Source organism: Calidris pugnax, unplaced genomic scaffold (assembly GCF_001431845.1).
Source record: "Calidris pugnax isolate Ruff unplaced genomic scaffold, ASM143184v1 scaffold70, whole genome shotgun sequence".
Lineage (NCBI taxonomy): Eukaryota > Metazoa > Chordata > Aves > Charadriiformes > Scolopacidae > Calidris > Calidris pugnax.
In genome coordinates this window covers 283309-289308 of record NW_015090862.1, presented here as the reverse complement: position 1 = coordinate 289308, position 6000 = coordinate 283309, and the positions used below count along the sequence as shown (strand labels likewise).

The window sequence follows — 6000 nt, the reverse complement described above, 5'->3', positions numbered from 1 at the left end:
ACTTTGCCAAATTTTAAAACCCCAGCAATAATCCGGGGCTGAATCAAACATCTTGTTTGGTCTGAAGTGAAGCTTTCATTTTGTTTGTAGGTGGCTTTCCCCCCACACTGGAGAAAAAAAAAAAAACTAGAAAAAAATTCAAAATGAAATGTCATCTCGAAACAGATGGCTGAAAGGTTTCATTTTGAAAATGTCAAAATGAAACTTTTCAGTGTTTCACTTTTTTTCCCCAGCCAAAACCACTTGCTAAATACAACCTGAATTCGTGAGCTCTTTCTGTTGACTGAAACCTGAATTATTCGGTGCATAAGCTGTTTGGTGGAAGCCTTTTTTTGCAGGCCTGTGTACACCCCACACACAGTGCATCCTGCTGCAGAGGGGAGGGAAGGAGAACCCTCTAGCATGTCCTACAGCAGAGAAGCATCACAAGAAAGGAAAGCAAAAGCCCAGGGAGGTCTTACCGTGGCAGCAGACCTCTGCAGCTTCGTTTCGGGTGCTGGAGGGGCTTCCCGTGCAGCGGAGGGAGAGGGGGGTGCTGCGGCCCCGGGTGGGAAGGACAGGGTGGTCCTGCCTGTCTCATGGGACCCAACGCGGAGCAGCGGGGCACCTCGCTCAGTTCTGGACGCGCAGCCCTGCAAGACAGGATGAGGAAGAGTGTGAAGATGAATTTTTCTCCCTCCAGCACAATCTAGGCAGAAAAGGAGGGAGGTCTGGGGAGGCTGAGGCCAAGCACAGCTAAGGGATTAGGGCAAGGTAGTGGCAGCGTTCATCTCTGGATCGCTGGTTGGCTGGTGCCAGGTCTGTTCCCTGACTCTACTCCCCCCCATGCAGCAGTTTTCATCTCCTCTTGCCCTGTTCTCATGGTGTAATAGCCCACCTGCTCACCAGCACAGGGCTTTCCATGCCATGGCCTCACAAGAGATAAGCAGGAGAACATCCTAAGTACCACACCCGCAGCAAACCCAAACTGAGGAACCTGCCCTGCTGGAGAGCATCTCCAGGAAGAATTGTTCCCTCCCAGCCATGGCCATCAATCATTTCAACTAGCCCACACCACAGGAGCAGGGGCAGACAAACATTGAGGAAGGCTTTGCCCAGCTGACCTCCCTTGCTCAGGGAGGGATGATGTTCATCTCAGAACTGGCCAAAATCAGATCCTAGGGATGAGCTCTAACCACCACCTGGGAACCAGCTCAGGGCTGAGCAGATCCTTCTTCCAGCAAAGCCCATGGCCCCTCTCCCATGCCCCGAGGCCACAGGAGGGTGGTCCTGGCTGCTAGTCCCAGGAACTGCCTTCCCCCAGGACCACAGCCAGGTCATTCCATCCCTACACCCAGAGGCTTGTCTCCCAGCTTGGTTTCTAGGTGACATTGTGTTGCTGGAGGACAACGCAATGGAGCCCTGAACCACACACACAAACCTCCCACCTCCAGCAAGCTGGAATCAGGTTTTGACTGCAAAGTTCCCTGTCCTCCCACCTCCAGCAAGCTGGAATCAGGTTTTTGACTGCAAAGTTCCCTCTTTAAGAGTTTTCAAGCAAAAGCAAAATCCAGCAGCCCCAAATTCTGCCCTGAATTCGGGGCCTCAACACACAGGAAATATTTTAAGTTTACTTTAATCCTCCTTTCTCTTCCTCTCCCAAATTACCCACCAGTGCTGTCCCAAGACCCTGCATTTCCTTGCCAAGCACTGTGACTCCTATCATTCCCCAAAGAGCCGCAGGATTCCTGGGGTGCATTCAAGAGTTTTCAAGCAAAAGCAAAATCCAGCAGCCCCAAATTCTGCCCTGAATTCGGGGCCTCAACACACAGGAAATATTTTAAGTTTACTTTAATCCTCCTTTCTCTTCCTCTCCCAAATTACCCACCAGTGCTGTCCCAAGACCCTGCATTTCCTTGCCAAGCACTGTGACTCCTATCATTCCCCAAAGAGCCGCAGGATTCCTGGGGTGCATGAACAGTGTGCAGCAGAGGAACAAAACAGGTCAGATGCAGGAGGACATCCCCAAGAAAACCCCCAAATCTTTTATTATCATGATTTTGGGTTGGATTAAAACCTGGTTTATGTTCCACAGGAAGCTGGGTAAGGAGGCCACATGCCACAAAATCCTATGAAAGCAAGACCTCACACGTAAACCTGAGATGCAAAAGTCTGGTACAGAGTTCAGGTTAGAAACTGAGGTTCATTTTTGTTTGCCTTTTGCCTCTGGCTCAATCCAGGGGCAGCAGCGCTGAGATGCTGCAGGAGCATTACCCTCCAGCACGAGCACGCACCACAAAATGCCAAGACTGGTGTCAGAAAACCTGTTTTTGCAAGATCACTAGCCTGATTGCTAGATGAAAGAGGATTAGATGAAGCTTAGACTAAGCATCTCAACAGTATCAGACCATAAGATGATGCTCAGCCGTCGGTACTGCTAAGGTAACATAGAGACAGAGTTATCTGCTAAGAGAGAAAATCTTACTTCAGAGAGCTCTCCTTGGCACAAAATAAAAGGTTTTTGCCAGGTCCTCAGTACGAGAGGCTACATGTCCGCAGGGGCAAGGCAGACCTGGAGCCTGCCGGATGGAGTCACATGGAATAAGAGGCAGACTTGCTCCAAACTCAAACCGCCTCCCAAGTTCAGGGGGCGGCAATCGGAAATTAAGCCCATCTGTTCCTAAACCATTGCACTAGTGGAGAGGTGAGCAGGCTGAGAAACACGAGCTCTAAAGAAAATCAAAAGCGCTTGAAACAGAGCCAGCAAGCTGCCCATCAGCGAGGGGGATGCTATGTCTCCAAGCTCATTGCAGCAGTGAGCTGCAGATCTCAGCCCAGACCTCAATTCAATCTCTTGAGCTGCAGCAGCACAAGGGTCCCTTGCATTAGCCCACCCTGGTAGGGATGAGGTGAGGCAGCCAAAGCTCCCCAAAACTCACAGATGAGCTGCAGACAAGGGAAACTGAGGCAGGCAGGTGGTGCCACACCAGCTCTGGAGCTACCACAGCTCAACTCCCCAGCGAGCCCCACGGCTGCAGCAATGCCAGCCCTGGCAAACATGCCTTGTATTATAGAACAGTGTTTCAGAAAAGAGCGTTAAGTGATGAGTCTGCATTAAAAGCAGCCAGTTTTGACATGTTTAAAAGAAAGTCTCCCTTTTTTTCCCCTCCCTCTGAGCCCACTTTTCATTCTAAGAATCTCTTCTTTTTTTTTTTCCACTCCCAAATCCAAACAAACTCTGCTGTCAAGCCCAAACACTCACTTTGCATTTCTGCCACATTCAAATAAATCATTCAGAACGAAACCAAACCTTCACATTTTCTCCTTCTCCCTTAAAAGAATGATGCTAAACCACCCAGCCAGCCTGGAAATCCATTTTTGCCTGGTTCCTGCTAAAACCCAGGACAGTGGGGTGTTGGCTGGGAGCAGGAGCGTGGGAGGTAGCAGCCAGGTGGGATTTTGGAAGTGCTGCCTACAAAGCACCTCTTGGTGCCAGGACATTCAAAAAAAGCAATTTTTACACAGCCTTTGTCCCTGCGAGACGGAAATAACGAGGGAGCAGAATGGGACCAGGCATGGGGAGGGAGATTTAGGAGCAGGTCCTGAGCACCACTCAGGTTACCTAGCGCCAGGCCAGCAAAGGAGGAGAGGTGGCTACAAGGAGCCATGTCCAGCATTAGGAATGGGGCAGAAGTACCTGGTTGCTCACGTTTGCAAGGAATAGAAACTCAGATTTAGCAATGAGTATTTATGAGTATTGAGGAAAAAAAAAAGGCATGCCACAGGGAATAACGGGGCTTTTTTGTGGCTGGCAGCTGAACGGAATAAATCTATCCACTGGGCATAAATTGTTTAAGCAAAAAATCCCTCTCAACTTGAATATTTTGCAAGAAAAATAGCAACAAAAAAAGCAAGAAAACTCCAAACCCTCATCCTTTTTCTCCTCAAGGTCAGAGTTGTTATTCTCTTCTGTGCAGGAGAAAAAACACCTTTCACTAGCAAGTTTAGCCGAAAGAAATGAAATATTTGGGAAGCGAGTGCATTGCTGCCTGGCCTGACCTGCCTGGCTGGATTAGGCTAAACATCTCTATGTAACAAGGAATTATTTTTCAGAAGCAAGTTGTGGGGAGCCTTGGTGGTGGGGCAGAGGAGCAAGTCTGGTGCAAGCGAGGAGGAGCACGGTGCTTCAGTAACCAGCCTGGTGTCTGCTCAGATGGGGATGGGGCAGGACCCCAGAGCCATGCGGGGAGCCCTGCAGCATCTCTGACCCCAGGGGCAGGATCCTGCTGCCATCTGCTCCTGCTCTCATCCCATGCACAGACACGACAGAGGTACCAGCCCCTCCTGTCACCTCCAGGAGCAGCCCTGGCTGTGGCACACAGCAGAGGTGGCAGAGGCACCAGCCACTGGGGCTACAGCAGTCAAGGAGCACAGCCTTGTGCCAGAGCAAAGTATCTAGAGCCTCTTCAAGTTATTATGCAGAGGCTGTGCTAAGGTTGCTGCTTTAGTGCACTGCAGGCACTAAATTACGAGGACATTTACAACCCACAATGCAGAGAAGCAGCTGCTAAAGGTGGCCACGGTGAGTGACTTCACCTCTGGGTGAAAGGCTTCCATGAAATCTCAGCCATGAGGGATCAAGACAGGAAAACAAATCCATCCGTCCACCTACTGCCTTGCAGGGCAATGCCAGTATATCTTGGAGCATCTGGGGCAAGTGGGGATCAATAATGACCTGCTCTGCTCAGTGCCAGTCAGGGTCTCAGACCTGCCCTGTTTGGAAGGATACTGAAGCTTGGTCCAATTAGCAGAGTCCTGGTGTGACAAACTGTCCTACCACCACCAGGACACCACTCAGCTGGAGCAAGCCCAAGGGACCTGCTCCCCAGAAATGAAGCTCCCCCAGAACAAGCCTCCCCCAGGCTCTGCACAGCACAGACCAGCAAGGCAGTTACCTAAAGCATCAAGCAGTTCCTGGTGGTAAAACAAGCCCTGGTGCCCACTCAGCCTTTTTCATTGCCCTTGATAGCCAAGCTGACTGCAGCTGCCAAAAAAGGGGGGGGGTCACACAGGGTGACAGCTCCTGTGCCTCCTCCTGGGAACAGCCAACACCACTCCCTTCCTCCTCCCACGTCCATGCCAAGCCCAGCTCACCAGGGCTTCCCACCCAGTGCTGCTCCTTCCTCCCTCTCCTTGCCCGGCAGGAACAGCCAACTTTAGCACTGCCCAAAACCCAGCACGCCTGCACGGATCAGCCAGCCATGCCCTGTGCTTTCCCTCTTCCCCAGTGCCATGGCATTGCCCAGCTCGTTTGCTGATGAGTGGCACCAGGACCTGTTCCTTGCAGGTCCAGGGATGTGCCATGCTGTGCTCAGCCAGGCAGAGAAGGGGATGGCTCTTGGTGGGAGCTGGCATGGATTTATCCCAGCCCAAGGCACGGAGCCAGGAAGCAGTCACCTCCTGGAAGTGGCTGAGGGGAAGGAGAAGCAGAGGAAGACAAGGCAAGAGTAGAGATGAACAAGACACACACACACGGGACAAGGAGAGAGGGATTAACTCGGCTCCAGCCAACACAAAGGGTGTGCTGAGAGGGGATCTCAAGGTCGCAGCGTGATGTACCAACCAGCACACGCACTAGCTTTAGTCAATAATTCAGCCTGATGGGTTGTGAGCACAACTGTGGAGGGGCTGTGACTGGAGGGGATGGCATTTCTACCCGAGCAGAGGGAAGGGCAGCAATGGGTGGGAGGGCACCCCTGAGCAGGGCAGCAGCACTGCGGGGTGCCGGGCACCAGGAAGGCTGGCCCCCTCACTCACTGGAAATGGCACCATGCTCACATCCCTGCAGCTTGCAGATCCTTTTTGAGAAAGTTAACGCATTAACACCCAAACCCCAGGGGGTTCCTGCCTGTAGGAATTCACAGTCACCTGCAAACACCTCCTGCAGGATGAGGGCAGTGCCCATGATGCCTCATGCTACACCGGGAGCACCCTTACCCAAAGGGCTGCTCCAAATGCCCC

General features: G+C 51.8%; 1 long non-coding RNA gene across 1 annotated transcript in view; it reads right to left on the bottom strand.

Moving 5' to 3' along the window:
• Nucleotides 1–467: 467 nt before the first annotated feature.
• The window catches only part of LOC106889419, an 86476-nt gene continuing 80943 nt past the window's right edge, over nucleotides 468–6000 (bottom strand). Inside the window, exon 3 of the long non-coding RNA XR_001412308.1 lies at nucleotides 468–632. This is a non-coding gene — a long non-coding RNA (uncharacterized LOC106889419). The remainder of the gene's footprint in view (nucleotides 633–6000) is intronic.